Source organism: Mirounga leonina, unplaced genomic scaffold (genome assembly GCF_011800145.1).
Source record: "Mirounga leonina isolate KUSES-001 unplaced genomic scaffold, KU_Mleo_1.0 Mir_97, whole genome shotgun sequence".
Taxonomy (NCBI): Eukaryota; Metazoa; Chordata; class Mammalia; order Carnivora; family Phocidae; genus Mirounga; species Mirounga leonina.
Genome location: NW_023270889.1, coordinates 6887663 through 6901712, shown reverse-complemented (window position 1 = coordinate 6901712; position 14050 = coordinate 6887663). Strand labels below are relative to the sequence as shown.

General features: G+C 36.8%; 1 protein-coding gene and 1 long non-coding RNA gene across 4 annotated transcripts in view; both read right to left on the bottom strand.

Moving 5' to 3' along the window:
- The window catches only part of LOC118006542 (F-box only protein 4), a 441418-nt gene that overhangs the window by 158090 nt on the left and 269278 nt on the right, over nucleotides 1-14050 (bottom strand). The window lies entirely within an intron of this gene.
- The window catches only part of LOC118006548, a 59078-nt gene that overhangs the window by 2907 nt on the left and 42121 nt on the right, over nucleotides 1-14050 (bottom strand). The window lies entirely within an intron of this gene.

The following is a 14050-nucleotide window of genomic DNA, read 5'->3' as shown; positions in this document are numbered from 1 at the left end:
TTTTTTTTCTGAATTTATATATATAAATTTATGTCTAGGATCTAGCTTCTTTTGACAAGCAAACCAAAACACACCTAGGATCTGCTTCCTTTTTTTTCACCTTGACATATGACAAGACATAGGAATTCACCCCAAAAGAAAGAACAGGAAGAAGTAATGGCCAGGGATTCAATCAATACAGATATAAGTCAAATGTCTAAACTAGAATTTAAAACAATTATAAGGATACTAGCTGGGCTTGAAAAAAACATACTTACTGCAGAGCTAAAAGAACTAAAAACTAGTTAGGCCAAAAATTAAAATGCTGTAACTGAGATGCAAACCTGAATGGATGCCATGAAAATGAGGATGGATGAAACAGAGGAATGAACCAGTGATGTAGAAGATAAAATTTTGGGGGAAAATGAAGCTGAAAAAAAGAGGGAAAGAAAGGTATTGGATCATGAATGTAGACTTAGAGAACTCAACAACTCATAAAGCATAATAACATTCCTGTCATAGGAGTCCCAGTAAATGAAGAGAAAAAAAAGGGTAGAAGGTTTATTTGAGCAAATTATAGCTGAAAACTCCCCTAGCCTTGGGAAGGAAGCAGACATCAAAATCCAAAGAGCACAGAGAACTCCCATTAAATTCAACAAAAGCTGGCCATCACCAAGACATATCAGAATCAAACACAAAATGCAGAGATAAGGAAAGAACCCTGAAAGCAGCAAGGGGAAAAAAAGTCCTTAACCTATAAGGGAAGACAGATCAGGTTTGCAGCAGATCAGTCCACAGAAACTTGACAGGCCAGAGGAAAGTGGCATTATATATTCAAAGTGCTGAATAGGAAAAATATGCAGCCAAGAATATTTTATCCAGCAAAGCTGTCATTCAGAAAAGAAGGAGAGATAGAGTTTCCCAGATAGACAAAAACTAAAGGAGTTCATGACCACTAAATCAGCCCTGCAAGAAATATTAAAGGGCACTCTGAACAGGGAAAGAAAGGACCAAAAGCAACAAAGACTAGAAAGGAATAGAGAACATCACCAGAAACACCAACTTTATAGGTAACACAAAGCCATTGAATTCATATCTATCAATAATCACTCTGAATGTAAATGGACTAAATGCTCTAATCAAAAGATATAGGGCATTGGAATGGATAAAAAAAATAAGACCCATCTATATGCTGCTTACAAGAGACTCATTTTAGACCTAAAGACATCTGCAGATTGAAAGCAAAGGGATGGAGAACCATCTATCATGGTAATGGACATCAAAAGAAAGCCAGAGTAGCCATACTTATATCAGACAAACTAGATTTTAAACCAAAGACTGTAACAAGAGATGAAGAAGGGCACTGTATCATAATTAAGGGGTCTATCCATCAAGAAGATATAACAATTATAAATATTTATACACCCAACTTGGGAGCACCCAAAATATATAATCCAATTAATAACAAAGCAACTTATTGATAATAATACAATAATAGTAGGAAACTTTAACACCCCACCTACAGCAATGGACAGATCATCTAGCAGAAAATCAACAAGGAAACAATGGCTTTGTATGACACACCAGATGGACTTAATAGATATATTCATAACATTTCATCCTAAAGCAGCAGAATACACATTCTTTTTGAGTGCACATGGAACATTCTCCAGAATAGATCACATACTGGGTCACAAATCAGCCCTCAACAAGTACCAAAAGATTGAGATTGAGATCATACCATGCATATTTTCAGAACACAATGCTATGAAACTTGAAGTCAACCACAAGAAAAAATTTGGAAAACAAATACATGGAGGTTAAAGAACATCCTACTAAAGAATGAATGTGTTAACCAGGAAATTAAAGAAGAAATTAAAAAGTACATGGAAGCAAATGAAAATGAAAATGTGTAGTCCAGAACCTTTGGGATGCAGCAAAGGGGGTCCTAAGAGGGAAGTATATTGCAATACAGGCCTACCTCAAGGAGTAAGAAAAGTCTCAAACACATAACCTAAACTGACACGTAAAGGAGCTAGAAAAGGAACAGCAAATAAAGCCTAAAGCCAGCAGAAGAAGGGAAATAAAGATTAGGAAAAGAAATGAACCATATAGAAATTTAAAAAACCAGTAGAACAGATCAACAAAACTAAGAGCTGATTCTTTGAAAGAATTAATGAAATTGGTAAGCCCCTCACTAAACTTATCAAAATGAAAAGAGAAAGGACCCAAATAAATAAAATAACAAATTAAAGGGGGGAGAGATCACAACCAACACCACAGAAATACAAACAATTATAGGAGAATATTATGAAAAATTACATGCCAATAAACTGGGAAATCTGGAAGAAATGGAAAAATTCCTAGAAATACACATTTTCATACACCAATAATGAAGCAGCAGAAAAGGAAATCAAGGAATTGATCCCATTTATAATTGCACCAAAAACAATACACCTAGGAATACACCTAATCAAAGAGGTAAAAGATCTGTACTCTGAAAACTATAGAACACTTATGAAAGAAATTGAAGAGGACACAAAGAAATGGAAAAACATTCCACGCTCATGGATTGGAAGAACAAACATTGTTAAAATGTCTATACTACCCAAAGCAGTCTAGCTATTTAATGCAATCCCTATCAAAACACCACCAGCATTTTTCACAGAGCTAAACCAAACAATCCTAAAATTTGTATGGAACCAGAAAAGACCCCGAATAGCCGGAGGAATGTTGAAAAAGAAAAGCAAAGCTGGGGGCATCACAATTCCGGACTTCAAGCTCTATTACAAAGCTGTCATCATCAAGACAGTATGGTGCTGGCACAAACACAGACACATAGATCAATAGAACAGAATAGAAAACCCAGAAATGGAACCACAACTATATGGTCAACTAATCTTTGACAAAGCAGGAAAGAATGTCCAATGGAAAAAAGACAGAATAGCAATATTGCTTTATCATCAGCTAGTTTCCTGATGCTGGTCTTTATAGAGCTTTGTTTCACAACTCAATTTTTGAAGTTACCTGTCTTACTTCAACCTGTTACCAGAAAGTTACAGTGTTTGGTCCACCAAGCTGTTTCATTTTGATATGTTTTCAGAAGTATAATGAGCCAGAGGCCCAGGAAATGTTGCTATTCTACCACCTTAAGATTCTTCCATTTTCAGAGATGGCTGCCATATTGTGATTATAAAATGAAGCACAAGTCCGTATTATTATGTGAAGAAGAAAATGTGAGTTCTCCTGACCCTTCTTAGTGAACGTTTATCCACATGATTATTCACACTAGGCCTACTGCCTCATTTGTGTATTTAAAATTTATAGTTAATGAACCTTTAGAGTTTTCTCTAAACATCTGAGTTATGAGAGAACAGAAGTTTCCATGTAAGGATTGTGTGATTTAAACAATAGATTTACTGTTTTACTAAGGACAGTATGTTCCTCCTGTCTGAAGGCTTAAGGATGAGAGGGTGTTAACACTTGGTAGTATTTTTTGTTGTTGTTGTTTCTCATCTTTGATACATGTTAAAAAGGATGGAAACCACCATATTAAGGTTGCTGATGAGACTTTTGAATTCTGTATCAATATTTCAGTCCCTTGGCTAGATCTGCAACCATTTCCTCTCTAATAAGATTAAAATTGAAGTAGGCAGTGATGAATATAGAGTAGTTTGATAGAGATAATTAAAAGTAGCATTATCTTTCTTTAGGGACACTTGAGATAATTTCCTTTTCCATCTGAATGCCTATTTAAATTGTCTCTTATACCTAAAATTTGCCTATTAGTCTATGGTCATTCATCATTTTCAATCCAATAAACATTGCATTTTCAATCCAACAAACATACTCTTTAACTCACTGTCACATCTTAGGTTGGGTTTCTGAATTCTGTAGCTACTGACAGTTATGGTACATTAATAAAACTGTAGCAGTTTGAAAAGGAAACTTTCCAACTTTTTCCCAAGAAAAAGCAGTATAATTTCATAACTGCAAGGGACACTAGAAGTATTTAATCCAATATCTTCATTTTATATAGGAGAAATAAGACTTAAAGGAATGGAAAAATTTTGTCTATCATACAACCAACTGGCCCTAAAATCTATGTTTCTTTTTTCTGGGCCCAAAGTTGGTCTCCCTACGTCATGGTTAGTATCATACATAAGACTTCTCTCATCACATATCTGATAGCTGATAGCTAAGGAAGGAGCCTCTACAGAAGCAGAAGAGCTACATGGGTAAAGCTTTGGACCATCAGCTGAGAAGATTCTGGTTTAGAAACCTGGCTCTACTGGATGCAATTTTAGGTAAACTGCTTAACCTCTCAGGCCTCAGTTTCTTCATTTGTAAAATGGAGTTTATAATATCACTAAGTTTACAGGTCACTGTAAGGATCAAATGGGGGCACTGACACATATTATGAATTCAATGTTTCAGAATAAGTCTCCTAACCCTGGTTTTGATAACCATGAGTACAGTTGAATAATATTACCATTGAGAGCTTTATCTCTTTATCTTCAGACAACATAATTCAATAAGTACAGAGTAGAAAGATCCAAATCAGTTTTGACTAAAAAATTGGTCCTAATGTTTTGATTTGTTAAATCCAACCAGGTTGTATAAATGAGAAATCTGGAGTTCTTTCCCAGAGATTCAGGTAAGTGTTATCACAACCATTTCAGGCAGCATAGCATCTGCCTCAACTTCTGACATCTCCAGGGATAGAGATTTGAGAGACCTTTGGTGAACCCATTTTTGAGCTCCAATCACCATCTTCTTTTCAGATTACCTCACTAATAAAATATCAAGAAGGGAAGAAAGTCAAACTTGAATTTACTGAATGCTTATACCAATATGTAAAAGATTTCCTGAGTATGTGCTTTAGGTCCCCCGAGCAGAGGCTAAGACAAAGATTTGAGTGCAAGTGGTTTATTTAGGAAGCTATCTCAGAGGGAATTAGTAGGAGAGCAGAAAATAAGACAGAGAAGGGAAGGAGGTGTATTATCAAGCAGATTATTGCTGGGAGCAACTGGGGCTCAGTGTCTCTGGGGAACTACATATAGAACACACCTGGATTTATCAAACCTGACAGGTTGGGGAGGTTAGGATATTTATCCTTCAATATCAGCCATGCCTGAGTGAGGGCTGCTCCTGGGAGATTTAATTCCCCAACACTTCTGGCTTTTCCCATACCCAGGCTGACAGTAAGCCATGTGGCTGGGTATTGTAGTAGAATGCTGCTGGCATAAACTTGATCAGTGAGTATGCGGGAAATATGGTTGATACCCACTGCAGCATGTCTTATGATAAAAACAATAACCACTGGAAAGTATCTAGCCCTAGAATGTGATATATTTATCTCATGAACTGTCACTGAAGAAATGGAGTCATAGACTGTATTGTATCCTTCTTAGAAAAAGCAGGGGAAGGTGGGTGACAGATGCCCTTTTGCACATTCAGATGCATATACCTGAGCCAACATAATTTCAATTCCATTTTCATTTCTCATTTCACTAATACTTTTTGAAAATATAGCCTATTAGAAATCATTCTAAAACACAATAGGCTGTTATCTCTGTGGTGCCCATTTTCCACTCAGCACACAGTGACAACATGTCTATCAAGTTGGTGGAAGCATCAACAGTCCAAGACTTGACCCTCCATTAAGCACTGTATCCTACAAAAATTCAGTTGAGGAGTAATTATAAGTGGGCACAGAAGGATAATAAAGATAATACTGAAAAAATAACAAAATAAGGAAGGTTAGCATGAATCTAACTCAAAGTTCAGAATAAGTTCAAGTTGTTGCTCTGGCATATGCTTTCACTTGGGACCAGAGTGAAGGGTGGGAAATTTCAAAATTACCCAACATGTTTTCTTGTTATACTTGGAAAGATGTTTAGTTTTTTTTTCTTTTTCCATTTATGAAATGAGCCCGGTTGCTTGTGTTTCTGTGATACATTCATGCCACTAAAAATTAAAGCACTATCTGGGTTCTTTCTTCTTCTCTACCCAGGCTCACTAATTTACTAATTAGGAAAAGACATTAGCAGCATGTGTTGAATTTATTTGCATGTCATGACTTGCTATAATAACAATGCAATGGTATCTTTACTTTTTCAGTCAAGGTTTTAAACAAAGGAGCTGTGTTAAGGATGTCTTATCAATAACTTTTGATAAGACAGAGAATTAATAACCTATTCTGCAGAGGCAGCCTATGGTTAAGAATTGTAGATTAGAGCATCAGCTAAATGATCACTGTAAGATCCATGGCTATAGAGGTAAATTAACTTCTCTTTTGGTATGCCCTGTGACATGGTAGGAGCTGTAAACCCAAACTAATTAAAATTGTGTCTATGAGAGCAGAATATTCGTTTCCATTGGACATTAAGGTAGGGAATTAGTCATAAAGTTGGGTCTGGTCAACACAATGCTTTACTTGATTGTTTACAAATCAACCACCATCAAGGCAGAATAGGGACATTAAGTATTTTTTAGTTGCTTTTGCAGTCAAATGCTCTACCCCTGAGCTATACCCCCAGTATTTTTTAGTTGCTTTTGATCACTGCAATCAGTTAATGAATTGTGAGTGGAATAGCAATTAAATAGCTGACCAACGACTAAGCAATCGACTATGAAATGGCTAAATCTTTTATTTTAATTTTTTTAAATGAAGACATTATAAACAGGGGGTTGGCAAACTATAGCCCATGGGCCAAATCCAGCCCACCATTGTTTTTGTTAGTAAAGTTTTATTGAAATTTTAGCTATGCTCCTTGACATATTATTTAGGCTGTTATATTACAGCAGCAGAGTTGAGAAATAGTGACAAAGACCAATAGCCCCCAAAGCCTAAAATATTCACTACTTGGCTTTTTACAGAAAAAGTTTACTCCCCTCTGCTGTAGAGATATGACTCATTTTTTTTTTTGGTACAAAATATGCTTGATAGACTGCTACCTAAAAGGACCAAAGATGTGGGTTTCACTGCCATGTACCCATGTTAATATGACCTTATGATGCAGATTCTTGTCTGCCCTCTTAAAAATAAATGCTATTAGCCATAAGAGAAATTGTACCAAAAATTAGAATGTAAATTATTAGAAATGGGAGCATGCCATTGAGATCACATAGTTTGAGGTTCTAATTTTATAGATGAGGAAAGTGAAACCCAGAGACGTCAAGAGGTTTGCCAAGGTTACTCAGCTAATGACAGAGGCAGGTCACCATTTCTCCTAAAACAAACAAACAGCAAAAACCCTTCTGATGAAGCCCAGTCCTTCCTGATGAAAAGCAGGAATATTAATTTTGTTCTGTCAGGAACAACCCTCATTCTATGCTGAGTAAATTCAGTCACTCTAATATAGTGGTTCTCAAATTTCAATACGCATCAGAATTGCCTGTGGGGTTGGTTAAATTGAGGATTGCTGGACTTAATGCCTCCTTTCCCTCAAATGGCTGATGCTGTGGGTCTCAAGAATTTGCATTTCTAACAAGTTTTCCAGGCGATGCTGATGCTTCTGGTCGTGAGACCACATTCAGGATCCACTGGGAATGATTACTTTGTTTCTCTCATGTGTAGGAACTCTGCTCTAAAGTTGAATCAGTGATAACCTGCTCATGGTTTATTAGAGGATGGTAATCAAGAAAGAGCTAGCAACACACTATTGTACTGTACCAATTAAAGCAAAAAGAAAGAACAAGAACAAATGAGACTAACCAAGTTAGTCTAGTTAACAAGCTACTGGAGAAGGCAGGGACAGAGATTAGGGAAATATGATGTAGTAAGTTTTCATTCTATGGGGTATAGCAATTGACAATAGAAGGAAGGAGTGTTTGTGAGGGTAGAAGAGATGAGACATTACAAGGTGTCAGGATGTCAATATGTTCTCAGCATTTTTAAGTACATGATTCATTAGGCAGTGAATCAGAATTTGTGTTGTGAGAAATCACCTTGTACTATCTTCTCCCCCAATACAAATATGAGTTAATTTAATATGTGTAGATTTACATAAGTATTCCATAAAAATTTTATGTTAAAGAAAATGGCATATGCTCATACATTCACAAAATATCCTTATGGTCAAAGATTTCTTTTACAACTAGAAAAACAAAAAATAGAAATTACATTACCTAACATCATGCAACAAACCAGTAAAAAGACCAAGGAAAATGCTAAATTCCCTTGTTACTTAGTGAAAAAGGCAGACATTAATAGAAATGAATAGGAATAGAGGTTTATTTTTCTTGGATACTTTATAATTTAAATTGTTTTGCCTTTTCCTGAGAAAAAAAATGGGGGAGATATTTAATCTCAAAAGATTAAATTTGAACTGGGCAGTGGTGATGAAGAAATAGAATTCACACCCCACCCTCTCACCAATCATCAATAAACATGATTGAAGTGACTTCTTGTAAGAAAATGCTCTAAAAATTTAGAACTGGGAAAATTTAAACCTGATGTTTCTCATTTCCTTCCAATTTCTCCTATGTCTGTTGCAACACTTGACTTTTCCTCTGTATCTGTGCCTGTGGATTACTGGATTGCTGGGACCATAGGCTCCCTCTCTTAGGATTTTGAGGCCCGAGCTGGGCATGTCTGAAACTGAGCTCGTCTCCACCCTGGCCCTCTCTTTCCCCCAGTTGCTCCCTCTCTGCACTTCTTCACTTCTGCCAGAGTTATCATCATTCTCCTGCCACATAAGCTCAAATCCTCAGTGACCTCTGCCAACTCCTCCTTCCCTCTCAAATCTAGCCTTCTCCCAGTCCTCTTGATTCCTCTTTTATAATGTCTTTCACACCTGTGGCCTGTTTCTCTCCCTCTCTTCCACCCCCACCCACCCACTCTGAGACCTCCTCAGAACATAGTGGTTAAGAGCATGGGCTTCAAGTTCAGACACGTAGACTGTGCTGCCAGCTCTGATGCTCCCGACTTGGGTGATTTTCAGTCGTGTGAAGGGTCTGAACCTCAAAGTCATCATTTTATTTCTAAAATGGGCACAACAATATTGCCCACAGTTGTTGTGTGGATAAAACGGCATACTCAAAATGCTTAGCACAGTGTCACACACAACACTGACCGTGACACACTGTAATCCCCCAAATACCGTGACTGTAACAGTTATCATGCAAGAGAAGGATTTACTGTGTAGCTTCAGTTTTCATTTGCCCCTTATATACAAATATTCACTTTCATATATATTCTTGTACTGGGGGGGTGGTGCAGAGGGAGAGGGAGAGAGAGAGAATCTTAAGTAGGTTCCATGCCCAGCGTGGAGCCTAACAAAGAGCTTGATCTCAGGACCCTGAGATCATTGATCTGAGCTGAAATTAAGAGTTGGACACTTAACCACCTGAGCCACCCAGTCGCCCCTATAATCTTGTATTTAAAATTTTATTTTACTTTCTCATATATACTCCTTATTGTTTTTGATGAGTGATTCATCCTCCACTTTAGATGAGAAAGAGTCCTGTAGAAAGAGAAAAGCAAGTATTTCCTTCCACATTTACAGTATAGGGATAGTGGTGAAAATTAATTCCTTTGTGCAAATGTCAGGAAAACAGAGAAGGCACTTCCCTTCCCCCCCAGTAGTATCTATATATCATGCTTAAGTTTCTATGGTGCTTTCACATTTGTCATTTCTCTTGAACCCTGCTGTATGGATCAAATTGTGTCCCAGCCCCACATTATTATGTTGAGGTCCTAAACCCCAGTACCTCAGAATGTGATGTTATTTGGAAATAGAGGCATTGCATATATAATTAATTATGCTGAGGTTATTCTGGAGTAGAGTGGGCCTCTAATCCAAGATGACCAGTGTCCTTATGAGAAGGGGAAATCTGGACATAGATGCACAACTGAGATAACATCATGTGAACATGAAAACATGGGTGATAGAGCAGAAATCAAGGAACCCCAAAGATGGTCAGCAAACTACCAAAGGCTAGGAGAGAGGCATGGAACAGATTTTTCTTTGCACCTCCGAGGAAGCATGGCCTTGTTGACACCTTGACATCTGATTTCTAGCCTGAAAGAACCATTAGATGATAAATTCCTATTGTTTTAAGCCACTCACTTTGTGGTAGTTTGTTATGGCAACTAGCAAATTAATATACCTACAAAGATGCTATGAGCCAGATGGAGCAGGTGGTGGCTCTAAAGCTGGCTAGGGTTGCAGAAGTTACTTCCAATAAATAGCAGCTGAGAGCTCTGGTAGCTGAGGACCAGGCAAGGTGAGAGCAATGAGTTGGTGCCAGGTGGAAGTGATAGGACCAGGTTTGGATCCTCATGCAGCACCTCTGTTTCCCATTCTGCTCATGTCTGGCAAGGAAAGGAATAAGAGATTAGATTGGAAATGGGGGCCTGAGTTAGCTTCTGAGAAACCTGAAAGTGCAGGTAGTTATATCCCCATTGCTGAAGGTCCATCTTACTGTAAGGGAGTGAGGTTCTATGGGGACATTGACGAACAGAAGGTTTCATGCTCCCAGCCCAACCAGCCTGGGATGGTCTTTAGTTTGTAGAATTTTCCATCTAATACAATTTCTCAGTGCGCTGGATTCTCATAGTCAACCAACAACCTCCCTGCTGCTTTTAATCCACAGGCCAGAACAAATCATAATCACATTTTTAAAGGCAAGAAGGGTAAGCTTACTCATGATCCCATGCATATAGGTATAGAACATATGCTGACACTGTCTTATTTTCTACTTCTGAAGCTCTTCTCCTTTAATTGTGAATTTATGGCTGTTTAATGGATAACTGAATTGGCTGGAAGTGTGATATCAAGATAAGTGGGATTTTACGTCAATCAGAAAATAATTCCTTTCAAATTTACCATCTTAAAAGCACGCAGGTCCTCTCCCTGCTAATTATAGGAGCTAATTATGGTATCTTCATGATGATGAGAATAGCAGCTCAGCTTGTTCAGGAAACAGATCATGTCTTAGGTAATGTGGAGTATGCTAGTGGATTCTATCTCAATAAGCTTTGCCAGACTGAACTACACTCAACTGGAAGGGAGTGCCTAGCAACATATCTGCTATGAATGGTGCAGAATTTTTATTCTTGTTTCCTGTGTTTTTTTCTTTAGTTTAGATTTAAAAATTTTTTTGTAATAAAATGTGCTATCACTCTTGTGAAATAAAAGTGAAAAAGGACCTTTATAATGTTCAGCTGGGCTTAGACAAACATGAGTGCAATCTTAAAATCCATTGAATTGAAACTTGATTGTCCTCTCTATAACGTTGCCAGATAAAAGAACAGATACCTAGGTAAATTTGAATTTCAATTAAACAATTACTAATTTTTTACTACAATGTATCCCAAATATTGTATGAGACATACTTATCTATTGTTTATCTGAAAAAAATGATCCATTATTTATCTGAAATTCAAATTTAACTATATGTCTTATGTTTTTATTTGTTAAATCTGGCAACCCTACTTTATCAGAGATGGGGGTCTTCTTTCCCTATTTTTCTATTCCTTTAGTCAAATAAGAAGATGTTGCTTGGCTCCCTTTTTTTCCCTAAGTAAAGAAGTACTTTGAGTATGTCCGAGAACAATATTTTTCAAAAAGACTTCCCTGACACTAAATTAAATCACTTGGATACTGGTTAAAATGCCAATTCATGAGTCCCACCTAAGTCAAGCTTAATAATCAGATTCTCAAGCACTCCAGAGAGTCTTCTGCTCTGTAAGTACAAGAAGAAATAAACCCCTCACATCAGGCTTCAATAAACCACACTAAAGCTTGATGTGTCTTTTCTCACTGCAAAATGTATTACTTTGAGCCATGGTGGTCTCAACCAGAGGAGCCATTGAGGAAATGCTGAAATTTAATAGCAGTGAGAGACTATTGATTTTTTTTATCATGTCATCATTTAAAATAACAGTATTTACTTTTGATGCCTTTTGAGAAATTATCAAAATACATACTCATATTTAATTACATATGTAAAAATCCCCAAAGAAATAGTTTTTTTCAAAGGTATAGTTTTTATCTATCAAAATAATTTGCCTGTACGTTCATTGCTGTGTCTATCTTCAGGCCCAGCCCTAGGAACAAACTATCATTTGCAATAGTTCTGTATTTCTAGGGCTTCAAAATATAAAACAAGTGCTAACACTACTTAGAATAACAAGGAATCCAGAAATATTTGCTATGGTGTAACAAAAATTTGTTATATTGACATTAAGTGATATATGACATAATTTTAAAAGCACATTCTAAAAAATAAAAAAATAAAAGCTCGTTCTAGATAGCAAATTATATTCTTGTGCAAAGTATTGACTTCTCTAAGTTTGCTTTTTCATCTAGAAAATAATAATAGTAATAGTACTACATCATGGTTTTGAGGGGAATTAACTTAAATGCTATGTATAAAGAAATTAGCGTTAGTGCTTGACATAAATACATAGCAATGTGCTCAACAAATGTTAGCTGCTGCTATTATCATTGCTATTATTATTGCTCTGAAAACCATCCTTTCACTTATCATGCAACTTCTAAAAGATATATAATCAGAGAAAGCTTTTCCAGATGAGTTCTTTCCTAATGTTGAGTTTGGGGGCTGCTGTGGAAAGACACCACTTTAAAACCAAAGCACCATACTATGGATGTGATGACAAGTCATAGCATAAATTCTTCCTTCTTTCCCTTGTGGTCTGTTATTGAGAAATTTTGACTCTACCAAAAGTATTTTATGGTGGCTCCACTGTTTTTGACATGTTACAGAAGGGGCTCCTTTGATATATAAGCATAAGATATGCAACCAGTAACATTTATATTCTACCTCCTGTTTGAATTGAAGACCAGTGTGGCAGACACACAATGAATAAGAAATAAAATCCTAGGATTTAAGGCTGGCTAAAAAGCTGGAGATTGGTTTGAAACACATTTTATGTTTTATTTTGAATGTGATGGGGCTACCATTAGATGGATTTAAGCCGAGGAGAGACATGATCTGATTTGCTTTTTGAAAAGATCATTCTGGCTCCCCTCCTTCCTTCAGGCAATAAACAACTTCTCCTCTTCTACTTTGTCTTTATTGTTTATAGTTATTGGTTCTGTTTTCTGTGTATAACTTCCTTGATTAAATGTGAAGTTAATGAATATGGGGAATTACCTTATTCATCTTTATAACCCTTATATTACAAGATGCCTTACAAATAAGAGCTAGTCAACAAGCATTTTTTAAAATGTATGACTAGATGGATAGACGGTTGAAATGACAGGGCAGGCCAAATGTGCATTTGATTTAGTAAGTGTAAGTAAAGTTCGATGCCATAATGAATTAGTACACAGGACCACAGAAAGCAAAGAAAGCAATACAACCAGCCCAGATCTTCAAAATAGGGTAAGTGACAGAAACTCAGGTATTGACACTTTTCTGAGGATGGCAGTGTTCACAAGGTGTATGGATTACTCTGTACTGCATTAGACCAGAACAGTTTTGTCACAGGCATTTTGATCTATCCAAAGTGAAAGCATTTATCGTCTCAGTCACTATTTTGAGTCATCACAAAGAAATGACACAAGTTGAGAAGGCAGTATGTCATATGAAAAGGAGATTCTTTTATTTGTATGGTATGCACGTGTTTTGATGTTAACCATGGTCAACTGTTATTGGCTAGTGTCTTTCCTGCTTTTCTGCATGTAGGGCAGAATCATGGAAGCAAGATAAAAGAATAGAAACACCTTGTATTTTCACAGCATCACAATTTTTAAAAAAAGATTTACTTATTTATTTTAGAGAGAAAGAGAGAGCACAAGCAGTGGGAAGGCAGAGGGAGAGAGAGAATCTCAAGCAGACTTCCTGCTGAGCATGGAGCATGACATGAGCCGATCCTGGGATCGTGATTTGAGCCGAAATCAAGAGCCAGCTGCTTAACTGGCTGAGCCATCCAGGGGCCCCCACAGCACCACAATTTTTAAGTGTCCCCAATTTTTCCACAAATGTTCAAATTTATGGGGAATGTGTAGCACTGAGAAATTATGGGCTCAAGGAGTCCTGATTCTAAGCTAAATTTTTGTTAATCAGAACAAATATGCAAAAGATATTTCTTACC